This window comes from Salmo salar, chromosome ssa04 (genome assembly GCF_905237065.1).
Source record: "Salmo salar chromosome ssa04, Ssal_v3.1, whole genome shotgun sequence".
Taxonomy (NCBI): domain Eukaryota; kingdom Metazoa; phylum Chordata; class Actinopteri; order Salmoniformes; family Salmonidae; genus Salmo; species Salmo salar.
In genome coordinates, this window is record NC_059445.1 from 71,680,279 (window position 1) to 71,694,700 (window position 14,422).

General features: G+C 43.3%; 1 protein-coding gene and 1 non-coding gene across 2 annotated transcripts in view; one reads left to right on the forward strand and one right to left on the reverse strand.

Annotated features, from left to right (window-relative positions):
• kirrel3a (kirre like nephrin family adhesion molecule 3a) overlaps positions 1–14,422 on the forward strand; it is a 278,710-nt gene that overhangs the window by 101,452 nt on the left and 162,836 nt on the right. The gene's annotated exons all lie outside the window — the stretch shown is intronic.
• Positions 14,058–14,211, reverse strand: LOC123742644 (5.8S ribosomal RNA). The gene has a single exon (XR_006769794.1). It is a non-coding gene; the product is annotated as a 5.8S ribosomal RNA (ribosomal RNA).

The following is a 14,422-nucleotide window of genomic DNA, read 5'->3' on the forward strand; positions in this document are numbered from 1 at the left end:
TTCAAACATGTCAAACGTTGTATAGCATAAATCATTAGGGCCTTTTTTAACCAGAACATGAATAATATTCAAGGTGGACGAATGCATAGTCTTTTATAACGTATTGGAACGAGGGTACCCAACATGAAGTAGCGCGCCAGGTGTCTAATGGGACATCACCGTTCCATGGCTCTTGTTCGGTCAGATCTCCCTCCAGAAGACTCAAAACACTTTGTAAAGGCTGGTGACATCTAGTGGAAGCAATAGGAAGTGCCAAAATATTCCTAAACCCCTGTGTTTTTCAATGGGATAGGTTTAAAGTCAATACAACACATCAGGTATCCACTTCCTGTCAGAAAATGTCTCAGGGTTTTGCCTGCCAAATGAGTTCTGTTATACTCACAGACACCATTCAAACAGTTTTGGAAACTTTAGAGTGTTTTCTATCCATATATAATAAGTATATGCATATTCTAGTTACTGGGTAGGATTAGTAACCAGATTAAATCGGGTACATTTTTTTTATCCAGACGTGCAAATGCTGCCCCCTAGACCCAACAGGTTAAACAATGCCACTCCTTTAGATTTGTGAGTATTAGGTAGTTGTTGGGAAATTGTTAGTTTACTTGTTAGATATTACTGTACTGTCGGAACTAGAAGCAGAAGCATTTCACTACACTCGCATTAACGTCTGCTAGTTATGTGTATGTGAGCAGTAAAATGTGATTTTATTTTATTTTATTTGTTTCATCATGATAGTGCATGGCCCCATGTCGCAAGGATCTGTACACAATTGCTGGAAGCTGAAAATGTCCCAGATCTTCCATGTTATGCAAACTCACCAGACATGTCACCCATTGAGCATGTTTGGGATGCTCTGGATTGAAGTGTACAACAGCGTGTTCCAGTTCTCACCAATATCCAGAAACTTTGCACAACCATTGAAGAGGAGTGGGACAGCATTCCACTGGCAACAATCAACAGCCTGATCAACTCTATGCAAAGAAGATGTGTCGCGCTGCATAAGGCAAATAGTGGTCACACCAGATACTGACTGGTATTCTGATCCATGACACTACATTTTCTTTTGGTATCTGTGACCAACAGATGCATATCTGTTTTCCAAGTCATATGGAATCCATAGATTAGGGCCGTTTACATTTTTTTCAATTTACACATTTTCTGATATGAACCCTAACTGTAAAATCTTTGAAATTGTTGCATGTTGTGTTTATACACTGCTCAAAAAAATTAAGGGAACACTAAAATAACACATCCTAGATCTGAATGAATGAAATAATCTTATTAAATACTTTTTTCTTTACATAGTTGAATGTGCTGACAACAAAATCACACAAAAATAATCAATGGAAATCCAATTTATCAACCCATGGAGGTCTGGATTTGGAGTCACACTCAAAATTAAAGTGGAAAACCACACTACAGGCTGATTCAACTTTGATGTAATGTCCTTAAAACAAGTCAAAATGAGGCTCAGTAGTGTGTGTGGCCTCCACGTGCCTGTATGACCTCCCTACAACGCCTGGGCATGCTCCTGATGAGGTGGCGGATGGTCTCCTGAGGGATCTCCTCCCAGACCTGGACTAAAGCATCCGCCAACTCCTGGACAGTCTGTGGTGCAACGTGGCGTTGGTGGATGGAGCGAGACATGATGTCCCAGATGTGCTCAATTGGATTCAGGTCTGGGGAACGGGCGGGCCAGTCCATAGCATCAATGCCTTCCTCTTGCAGGAACTGCTGACACACTCCAGCCACATGAGGTCTAGCATTGTCTTGCATTAGGAGGAACCCAGGGCCAACCGCACCAGCATATGGTCTCACAAGGGGTCTGAGGATCTCATCTCGGTACCTAATGGCAGTCAGGCTACCTCTGGCGAGCACATGGAGGGCTGTGCGGCCCCCCAAAGAAATGCCACCCCACACCATGACTGACCCACCGCCAAACCGGTCATGCTGGAGGATGTTGCAGGCAGCAGAACGTTCTCCATGGCGTCTCCAGACTCTGTCACGTCTGTCACATGTGCTCAGTGTGAACCTGCTTTCATCTGTGAAGAGCACAGGGCACCAGTGGCGAATTTGCCAATCTTGGTGTTCTCTGGCAAATGCCAAACGTCGTGCACGGTGTTGGGCTGTAAGCACAACCCCCACCTGTGGACGTCGGGCCCTCATACCACCCTCATGGAGTCTGTTTCTGACCGTTTGAGCAGACACATGCACATTTGTGGCCTGCTGGAGGTCATTTTGCAGGGCTTTGGCAGTGCTCCTCCTGCTCCTCCTTGCACAAAGGCGGAGGTAGTGGTCCTGCTGCTGGGTTGTTGCCCTCCTACAGCCTCCTCCACGTCTCCTGATGTACTGGCCTGTCTCCTGGTAGCGCCTCCATGCTCTGGACACTACGCTGACAGACACGGCAAACCTTCTTGCCACAGCTCGCATTGATGTGCCATCCTGGATGAGCTGCACTACCTGAGCCACTTGTGTGGGTTGTAGACTCCGTCTCATGCTACCACTAGAGTGAAAGCACCGCCAGCATTCAAAAGTGACCAAAACATCAGCCAGGAAGCATAGGAACTGAGAAGTGGTCTGTGGTCACCACCTGCAGAACCACTCCTTTATTGGGGGTGTCTTGCTAATTGCCTATAATTTCCACCTGTTGTCTATTCCATTTGCACAACAGCATGTGAAATTTATTGTCAATCAGTGTTGCTTCCTAAGTGGACAGTTTGATTTCACAGAAGTGTGATTGACTTGGAGTTACATTGTGTTGTTTAAGTGTTCCCTTTATTTTTTTGAGCAGTGTATTTTTCTTCCGTGTCATTAAACAATAGATTATTAGGTTTCTATGTCCTGTCTTGCTGTAGGTGCTGAGATTAAATAGGCAAATGTCTCCTATCGCACAGCAATATTGTAGCCTACCAATACTGTCAAATATTTTACATAAACTACCTGTCTGTTTACTGTGTTGTTTTAATCTAGCAGTAATTTATGCTGAATTTGGAAAAGGACGGTGTCCGTTTCTGAAAGAGAAAACAATGGCAAATTGTTGTGGACCTATCAGCAGAACAATGTTTTTCAGTGTTCATCAACACCATTCTGTATACATCTGGCCCTTCTTTGGACACTGTGCTAACAAACCTCCAAACGAGCTTCAACGCCATACAACCCTCCTTCCATGGCCTCCAACTGCTTTTAAATGCTAGTAAAACTAAGTTCATGGTCTTCAACCGATTGCTGCCCACACCCGACCGACCGACTAGCATCGCTACTCTGGACAGTTCTGACCTAGAATATGTGGACAACTACAAATACCTAGGTGTCTGGTTAGACTGTAAACTCTCATTCCAGACACACATTAAGCTCCAATCCAAAATTAAATCTAGAATCGGCTTCCTATTTTGCAACAAAGCCTCCTTCACTCATGCCGCCAAACATACCCTCGTAAAACTGACTATCCTACTGATCCTTGACTTCGGCGATGTCATTTACAAAATAGCCCCCAACACACTACTCAGCAAACTGGATGTAGTCTATCACAGTGCCATCCGTTTTATCACCAAAGCCCCATATACTACCCACCACTGCGACCTGTATGCTCTCATTGGCTGGCCCTCACTACATATCCGTAGTCGCCAAACTCACTGGCTCCAGGTCATCTATAAGTCTTTGCTTGGTAAAGCCCCGCCTTATCTCAGCTCACTGGTCACCATAGCAACACCCACCCGTAGCACACGCTCCAGCAGGTATATTGCACTGGTCATCCCCAAAGCCACACTTCCTTCCAGTTCTCTGCTGCCAATGACTGGAACGAATTGCAAAAATCTCTAGAGCTGGAGTCTTATATCTCTCTCCCTAACTTTAAGCATCAGCTGTCTGAGCAGCTTTCCGATCACTGTACCTGTACACAGCCAATCTGTACATAGCACACCCGACTACCTCATCCCCATATTATTACTTACCCTCTTGCTCTTTTGCACCCCAGTATCTCTACTTGCACATTCATCATCTGCACATCTATCACTCCAGTATTAATGCTAAACTGTAATTATTTTCGCCTCTAGGGCCTATTTATTGCCTACCTCCCTACTCTTCTAGATTTGCACACACTGTACATAGATTTGTCTATTTTTATTTTATTTTGTGTTATTGACTGTACGTTTGTTTATGTGTAACTATGTGTTGTTGTTTTTGTCGCACTGCTTTGCTTTATCTTGGCCAGGTCACAGTTGTAAATGAGAACTTGTTCTCAACTGGCCTACGTGGTTAAATAAAGGTGAAATAAAAAATAAATGAATGAAATTGACTTATCCCTAAATGTGATAGACTGCTTGTGAATTCTGAAACATTTTCTAAGGCAAGCTACAAAAAAAATGTAATTACAGTACTTACAGTAGCTTACTTCTGTTCGCCTGTTAAATTTGACTGTATACCGGTATTATAAACCACGCTACCTATAATATTGAAAAACTTGAAATACATAGCCTATCTATTTACTAGGCTACTTGGTCCAATTAAATGAGAGATACAGATGATAATTTGTTGTATGGCCAGAAAAGGTGAGGAATTTATTCTGCAATGGTTATGACAATAAAATGAATAGGAAAAAGATTCCTATGTCTAATTATTTTAAATTCGGAAAAAAATGTATGAATAGACTTTTTATCATATCCCTGATTTGGACCATGTATTGCAATACAGATTGCAATACAATATTTCGACCACTAGCAAATGTGTGTATGCTTGGTCTAAAGTTTTCGGGGAAGTGAGCACATTCTCATGTCAAGTTAAAGTTGTATAAATGCCAACTTTTGCGTGAAAACTGGAGCAAGCACATACTGGGTATCTGTTGTACAATAGGGCTATGCACGGTTTGTAAATGATGCCCCAGATCTGTATATATTCCTTCCTCTGTCTCTTACTGACAGTAATAACCTGCTCATTACATCTCGCTCTCATTCTCTCCTTTGTCCTCATCTATAACGAATTTTCTAACAATAGCATGTCCAGACATGACCCCTGACCAATGAAACACCCATCAGCTCAGCTCAGATCTCTGGGATCCGTATTAGAAATCCATCTTCAGAAGGAAGTTATTATTTTACAATGAGAACGTTAACTTTTAGCTCTACTGTCAATATGTTGGGACTGGGCAATAAAGGGACTAAAGATAATTAATGACAGATGTATATTACTACCAGGTCCTAAAAAAACAACTGATTACATTATGTACATACTTTATCATAACTTGCCATAGGGCAACAATTCCTTTGAAAGTTGGATTTTCTGGTTTCAGTCACAGAAAAGCTCAACATACCATACTGCTTCATACCCTTTTCAGTGTGAAAACTTCATTCATTCCACTGCTCATATTTTTACTCTTAGTAAAACCAAACTCTGTGAAGTTTGTGCCTGAAGTTCTTGAAGTTCAGGTGATGCCAGAGATAGTTTAACGTTTCTGGGAGCTTTCCTGATGTTCTCTAATCTCGGAGCAGATGTGTTAGAAAAGATACTACAACATGTATCAAAAACTCTTTGCAAGTTACAGGCAGGTCTATGGTCTAAATGTCCACTGCCCTTCAGAAACTTGAAATATCTGAACACCTGCAAAATCATGATTTGTACAAATGATCAGTGACAAAAAATCTGCGCATCAAAACAAAGTTCCTTGTTAGCCGTCACATTCCTCAGTCTATTGACAGACGTTATGATACCAATTATATTATGTGCCTCTGTCCACGAGAAATTAGATAAAACATAGCCATAGCTCTCTGTCCTTCATAGAAACCAAAAGGCCTTCCATTCTGAGACCAGTGGATGTTGTGTCCACAAATGTCTCCTGAGTTCTACCCTGGAGGTCTTTCTCAATGAGAGTACCAACAGTATACGTGTACTGGTGACCAGCTCAGGATGTCTGTGGCCATGTCAGGCATTTTTCTAGTGCTGAACTTTGGCAAAGTGCTGCACTGCTCTTGGTTAGTCAGGTGTTGTGACCAGTGAACCCTTTTCATCTCTCTCAGAATCCTGCTGTAGCAGCGAATTAGACACAGTTAAAACTGCTTTGTCAAGAGAATGCATAGCTGAGGAAATGAGTCCCTGTGGTGTGTGGTACTGGAGTAAAGGGGGTCCCATATGCAGGGTGCCATGCATGATTACGCTAAGGGACATGTCATGGAGTACTGAGCAGCCACAGCCAGAGGGCAGGGAGAGGGGATGAGAAGGGAAAGGCTCAGTAAACTGTCTTATCCGCCAACTCGGACTGCTGAGATGGTTGCCATGCATATGTCTCTAGTCTGCTCTCCCTGAGGCTTGAGAGAGGCTGCTGCAGCCAGTATTTCTGTTACATTACACATATTTATACACAAATAATAAAATTATTTATTTGAAATCCATATACTACTTTTTCATTAATACTTCTTGACAATTTCTTCTTCCGTAGGTATGCCAAAATCCTACATTTCCCTCATAGTGCGTCTTGGCCTTGTAGCGCTGTACCCTCACCCAGCAGAGACATTGTCAAAATAAATTAACAGTATTCTATTCAGTTTGTGATAAAGTAACTGGTCAGTGGTCTGAAAGTTGTGCAATAGCTATTATGAACCCTTCTGGATGGTTTTGATCTGTTGGCTTGACCAAAAGGTGAGCCATTTGGTGAGTGGGAGACTGTAGCAAGATGAAGTTTGGATGTTCTCAGTGAAATGAAGTGCCTCAGATTATGTTAATTACATGGAATAAACTCTCCTTGCCCTCAAACCATTAACAGCAGGTCATAAGCTTAATAAAAAATAAATACAAATAAAAAAATACTTTATTAGTATACGCAATATGCATTTAATAGTACTTCACCAAGATGTGGTGAGTGACATAGTAACAGAGTAAATGGCATTGAGAAGATGCAACATTTTCTACAGTAGTTGTAATTAGTGGGTGGGTATACATTTGAGCTGGAAATACCAAGGCATGTAAAAATTGAGCTGGAGGTCATAGTGGCTGTGTAGGCCTTCACTGAACTTACTGCAGCTTGTTTTACACACTGAAAAACAATAGATGATATAAGTCTACACATTGCAATAATCCTTACAAAACCATCAAAGCCAAAGCACATATTCTCGTGTAATCGTTCCTGTGAATGAAGTTGACTCCATGATTTTTAATTGGGCTTCTTCTAGCAGAGGACACTGCATACTCCAGTTCGCCCTGTTTGAAATGCCCTTAGATATCTTGCAAATGTGTATCCTCGATAACAAAGTTCACCAAACCAAAGATATCAGATATCTCTATGAAATCCACAGACCTACTTAGTTCTGCCTTTTCTCTAAGGGGGATGAGAGAAGGGCATCCGAGGCTAGACAGAATCCATTGTGACAAGGCTGCCAGCCTGTTGATCTCCAGTTAATCACGCCAAATTGTGTGCCTAATTGCTGATTTACACAGTCCCTAATGGCATCCGAAGCCTGTTCCTAAATTAAGGGTTTAGCCAGACCTTCCCCGTCTCTCTCGCTCTCCCTCTTTATATCTCTTTCACACCCACATGCACACACATCTCTCTCTCTCATCGCTGTCTCCACCACCCTCCCTCTCTCTCTCTCACTCACACACTCTCTCTCCCCCCCTAATTCTCTCTAATAGATACTCACAGTTAGAATTTCCCTTAATAAGCATTCTGTAGATGCAGTGATATATGGGTGGTTGAGCTCTAGCATCAATCAATCAAGCCCTTCAAAACCCAAACCTCATTGTTGTAAAACCTGCCCAACATAGACATTTCATATATTGCTGTATATAAATCTAAAGTGTACAAGTCATTAGCTGTCCAATTTGCCCTCGATCCCTACCATCCCATCAATATACTCTTAGAAAAAAAGTTGCTTTCTAGAACCTAAAATGGTTCTTCCTCTGTTCCCATAGGAGAACCCTTTGAAGAACCATTTTTGGTTCCAGGTAGAACCCTTTTGGGTTCCATGTAAAACCCTTTCCAGAAAGGGTTCTATATTGAACCCAAAAGGGTTCTACCTGGAACCCAAAAAGGTTGTCCTATGGGGACAGCCAAAGAACCCTTTTGTAACCCTTTTTTCTAAGTGTAGAGTAACAAGCTGTGTTAAGTAGGTTAGTAGAGAGTGCCACTTTTAGTTTACTTGATACAAACAGTACTGTGCTATTGTATGTGTTTCACAGGGCTGGAATAAGAGGGGCAGTATGGGCTCAGAACTAGATCTGAGGACAACAGGCAGGTGGACTGCCCTCAGAATAATAGATCATATGTTCGCTCTCCGGTTATTTCTTGAATGCAATTGGTTGCTGAATCCTCGTTGTAAAGTCCACAACAAAAATAATTGGACAGCACACCATAAATAATCTTCCATATTTCATTTATTCTACAGCCCTTCACATACCGATGGTTAGATAAGAGGGTTTGGATCACACTTCTGACACCAGTTTATGTTACAGTTATATAGATAAGAGAGACAGTTGTCAAGTTAACATGTTTACTGAGAAGATAACATAGCAAAATCAGGTCATACATCTGTATCCTTGAACTAGAATGAACCTGTACACGACACCCAGATCTTTCCAAAATGTCTTTGTCTTTGTAACAAAAGAAGGAGAGGTTGGAATATGAGAAGACACAACACATTAATAAATGAATAGTCATCATCCAATTCTGATAGTTCTGTAATATACCAAATATGCTGATAGATATAGTAATGGATTGGCATTAGTATGAACCTTTTTTGTGTAATATGCTGTATTATATGGCTTCTGAGGGAGGGAAGTCATTCTATGAGTAACATGGTCTTCCTGCACTTCACCTCAACCCACATCTACCATCAGTCCTATTAGCCAACGTGCAATCATTGGATAATAAAGTGGATGAGCTCCGATCTAGACTATCCTACCAACGGGACATATCTTATGTTTCACCTAGTCGAGACTGAAAAACGACATAGATAACATATATCTGGTTGGGTTTTCTGTGCATCAGCAAGATAGAACAGCTGCCTCTGGTAAGACAAGGGGTGGTGGTCTGTGTCTATTTGTCAATAACAGCTGGTGCACAAAATCTTAAGATCAACAACGAACTGTCATGGTCCAAAAACACCAAGATAGTCATGAAGAGGGAACAACAACGCCTTTTGCCCATGGAGGCTGAAAATATTTGGCATGGGTCCTCAGATCCTCAAAAAGTTCTACAGCTGCACCATCGAGAGCATACTGACTGGTTGCATCACCGCCTGGTATGGAAACTGCTCAGCCTCTGACCGCAAGGCACTACAGAATGTAGTGTGTATGGCCCAGTACATCACTGGGGCCAAACTTCCTGCCATCCAGGACCTCAATACCAGATGGTGTTAGAGGAAGGCCCTAAAAATTGCCAAAGACTCCAGCCACCCGAGTCATCAACTGTTCTCTCTACTGCTGCATGGAAAGTGATCCTCCTCCTACCCCCTACCTGGGCCCAGATGTTGGTGCTGGATGTTGCTGTTTATCCTCCTACACTGTTGAGGATTGTTTACTAAAGCAAGGGCAGGCGCGCTGACAAGCATGGTTATCAGAGAACTGATGAGTGTGGTTATGACATGGCTTGTCTTACCCGCCCGGCCGTTCTGGGGAGGAGGGCAAGTGTGGTTTGTGTGTGTGTGTGTGTGTGTGTGTGTGTGTGTGTGTGTGTGTGTGTGTGTGTCAGTGAGAGACACAGAGATTGAGTGAGGGTAGGGGGGAGGGGTGGAGACAGGAAGGAAGTGTTTACTGGTCTTGACATTTCCATTCCCAGAAGAGCCTGGTCTTTGCTAGTCAGGTGTGTCAGTGCGAATGGCGCCAGAGTTGCTGTGCCTCCCTATGTTTTAAGAGGTCACGTTAAAAACATAATTTTCCAGTGTTTTATATACAGTGCTTTCAGAAAGTATTCACACCCCTTGACTTTTTCCACATTTTGTTGTGTTGCAAAGTGGGATTAAAATTGATTGAATTGTCTTTTTTTTTGTCAACTGTCTAGACCAAATACTCTGTAATGTCAACATTTTTTTTAAAGGAAAACAGTAATATATCTTGAATAGATAAGTATTCAACCCCCTGAGTCAATACGTTAGTATCACCTTTCTGGGTAAGTCTTTAAGAGCTTTGTACACCTAGATTGCACAATATTTGTCCGTTATTCTTTTGAAAATTCTTAAAGCTCTGTCAAGTTAGTTGTTGATCATTGCTAGACAGCCATTTTCAAGTCTTGTCAAAGATTGTCAAGCTGATTTTAGTCAACACTGTAACTACACAACTACATTCAGTGTCGTCTTGGTAAGCTACTCCAGTGTGTGTGGCCTTGTGTTTTAGGTTATTGTCCTGCTGAAAGGTTAATTTGTCTCCCAGTATCTAGGATTTTGCCTCTGCTTAGTGCTGTTCCATAAAAAAACTCCCTAGTCCTTGCTGATGACGAGCATACCCATAACATGATGCAGCCACCATCATTCTTGAATATATGAATAGTGGTACTCAGTGATTGTGTTGTGTTGGATTTGTTTGGCCAAAGCATAATGCTTTGTATTCAGGACAAACATTTTTTTCCCCAGAAAAACATCCCCACAGCATGATTCTGCCACCACCATGCTTCACCGTAGGGATGGTGCCAGTGTAAGTGTTGTTTAACTGGCGGCAGAGAAGTCAGACGCAGGAGAGAAATAACTGTGTTTCCAACGGCGCAGTTTATACAAAACAAAACCACCGGAAAACGTAATAATAAAAGTCAATGGGTAAACATAACCCCGCGCACACCAGTACAGACGTACACAAACACTTACAATAAACAATCTCTGACAAGGACATGAGGGGAAACAGAGGGTTAAATACACAACATGTAATTGATGGGATTGGAACCAGGTGTGAAGGAAGACAAGACAAAACCAATGGAAAATGAAAAATAGATCAGTGATGGCTAGAAGATCGGTGACGTCGACTCCCGAACACCGCCCAAACAAGGAGAGGGACCGACTTCGGCGGAAGTCGTGACAGCAAGGTTTCCTCCAGACATGACGCTTGGCATTCAGGCCAAATAATCTTGTTTCTCTTGGTCTGAGAGTCCTTTAGGTGACTTTTGGCAAACTCTAAGCAGGCTGTCATGTGCCTTTTACTTAGGAGTGGCTTCCGTCTGGCCACTCTACTGTAAAGACCTGATTGGTGGAGTGCTGCAGAGATGGTTGTCCTTCTGGAAGGTTCTCCCATCTCCACAGAGGAACTCTGGAGGTCTGTCAGAGTGACCGATTGCTCAGTTTGGCTGGGCAGCCAGCTCAAAGGAAGAGTCTTGGTAGTTCCAATTTTCTTCCATTTAGGAATGATAGATACCACTGTGTTCTTGGGGACCTTCAAAGCTGCAGAAATGTTTTGGTACCCTTCCCTTGATCTCTGCCTCGACACAATCCTGTCTCAGAGCTCTTCGGACAATTCCTTCGACCTCATTGCTTGGTTTTTGCTCTGACATGCACTGTCAACTGATGGATAATTTCTAAATCATGTCCAATCAATTTAATTTACTATAGGTGGACTTCAATCAAGTTGTAGAAACATCTCAAGGATGATCAATGGAAACAGGATGCACCTGAGCTCAATTTCGAGTCTCATAGCAAAGGGTCTGAATACTTATGTAATGAAGATATTTCTGGTTTTTAGATTTAATACATTTGCAAAAATGTAAAAAAAAAACTGTTTTCGCTTTGTCATTATGGGTTATTGGGAGTAGATTGATGAGGATTTTTTGTTATTTAATCAATTTTAGAATAAGGCTGTGATGTAACAAAATGTGAAAAAAGGGAAGTAGTTCAAATACTTTCTGAATGCACTGCATGTGTGTGTGTTTGTGTGGGTGTGGGGTAGAGGTGTTTTTGTGGGAGGGGTGATGTGGGGTGTGTGCGTGTATGCATCCCACATCTGTTCATATAGGGTAATGATGTTAGGGACAGTATAGGATGGAATCACAAGCTGTAATATACAATGAATAACAATTGCTTGGCAAAAATGTTGATTTTCTATTGCCAGTCCTTGTTATAGCTAACAATCCTTCGAAGAGTGGCACCATTATTATACATATTATTCATCAATTGTGGAATGAATCAAGATATGCAAAAAAATTTTTAAATGTATGTTTGTTTTTAAGTAACTATATACTGTACAACCAAGGCGAAAGCATTATAAATGCTGTTGGCTGCTAATCTGGTAATGTTCTCTAGTTCTTTTCAAAGGATGGGTCCCAATCTCTCAAAAGCCATAAGATGACAACCGAACTTGGGATGGGGGGAGGTTTTAGCGGGTGGAATATTGGAGGACAATTGGAGGTTTACTCAGTCGCAGCTACAGTATGTTTAACAGTGCATATATCATAGTACAGCTATATGGACACTCAATCATCATGTTACTGTTTAATGGTAAGTTTACAAACATATATTATGATAATTGAAACTTGTATCTCATTATGGTAAGTGGAGAAATAAGTTTAGCTAGTTCTAATTGTAATGGCTTAAAAAGAAAAGATGGTCAACCTTTACCTGGCTAAATGAGAAAGAGTATAATATCTATTGTTTACAGATAATTCATTCTACATTTTTAGATGAAGTTGTGTGGAAAAAGGACTTGATTGGCGAAATATGCTTCTCCCATGGGCAAATAAACTCAAAAGGGGTGATTATATTAATTAACCATAATTTTGATCTGAAACTGTCCAAAAAGATCCAGAAGGAAGGTGAATCTTTTTAAATATGCTATTGGCCCATCAACAGATTTAGTTCATTAATCTATACATTCCTAATCATGATGATCCATTCTTCTTTGAAAATATATATAATAATTGATTGAGTTTACAAGCAATTCACAACTCTATTATTATGGTGTGAGAATATAATACAGTTTTACAATAAGTACCTCAATGGACCGTAAAATGAAATTACACTACAAACTACCACCCTCATGCACTTAAGGAAATCACAAATATTATGGATATATTGACTTTTTCCTACGTAACAGAGGTACAGCAGATTCCCTAATTGCATGGGACACTTTCAAATGTGTCTTTAGAGGCCATGTAATTCAATTCTCATCTGAAGGGCCGGGATCCCAACCCACCCGACCACCGGGTCGGGTGGGTTGCCGACATCGCCGCTGACTCCTGGCGCCAGTTGACGTGAGCCGATCCCTGACCTGGCAACGCAACGCAGTCGCGGTCGGGTGCACACTGAGGACAGTCCGACCTGGTTGACAGTCGCGCCGGGGGCAAGGGGCATGACTGACGCAGCGGGTACTAAGTCCTCGGAGCAGGGGCGCTGTAAAGCTCACGGCCGAAACCGGTAGCCACCTTCGCCCCAAGCCCTTCCAAGCCGACCCAGAGCCGTTCGCTGCGCACCACCGACGGAGGAAAATGCGCCCGGCAGGGGCCGAGCCCGACCAGGGGTCAGTCCCACGAGGGGATCCGACCACACCGGAACGGCCAACCCTGACCCGCCGAGTTGAATCCTCCGGGCAGGGCAGACTGCGCAGAAGGACTCACTCCCCCGATCAACACCGGGCAAAGCGGTCTTCTATACGCCACATTTCCCGTGCCTGCCCGTCGGACAGGGATTCGGCGCTGGGCCCTTCCCTCTTCACCTGCCGCTACTGAGGGAATCCTGGTTAGTTTATTTTCTTCTGCTTAGTAATATGCTTAAATTCAGCGGGTTGCCTCGTCTGATCTGAGGTCGTAGTCAAAGTGAATGGAGTGTGGCCGGGCGCCCGGGCTCACCTTCTCAATCCGGTTCAGGACGGCGTTCGGAGCTTCGCGGCCCAAACCTAACCCCGAGCGCTCCCCCGAGAACCGCATGTGTAACGCAGGCACACAGAAAGACAGAGTCCACTGGCAGCCGCGCCCGACCATGCGGGGAACGTGGGTGCATCCCGCCGAGGCGGGAAGGGAAGAGCGCATGGGGGAGAGGAGAGAGAGCAAAGGCCCCTCCTAAACACTCCCACCGAGCTGTCCTGGTCTGCACTTAGGGGCACGATGGCGGCCTGCGACTGCCCCAGCCACAGAAACCCGGAGGTTCCAATTGATGGCAAAGCGACCCTCAGACAGACGTAGCACCAGGAGGAACCTGGGGCCGCAAAGTGCGTTCGAAGTGTCGATGATCAATGTGTCCTGCAATTCACATTAGTTCTCGCAGCTAGCTGCGTTCTTCATCGACGCACAAGCCGAGTGATCCACCGCTAAGAGTTGTACTCTTGTTTTTTTAGTTGTACGCAGAGGCTAGAGGCTAAGGCAGAGTTGGGGAGGTTGCCCTCCTTTCCCCCGCCCGCCCTTCACCAGAGCGAGAGGCCATAGTTCAAAGACAAGTAGGTTTAAGTTTAGGGGAGCCTCCGGGTGCTCCACTGCCGCCGTCGTGCCGGGAGGGCTGGGGAGAGATTACACCCCCGCCTGCGTCGGGGC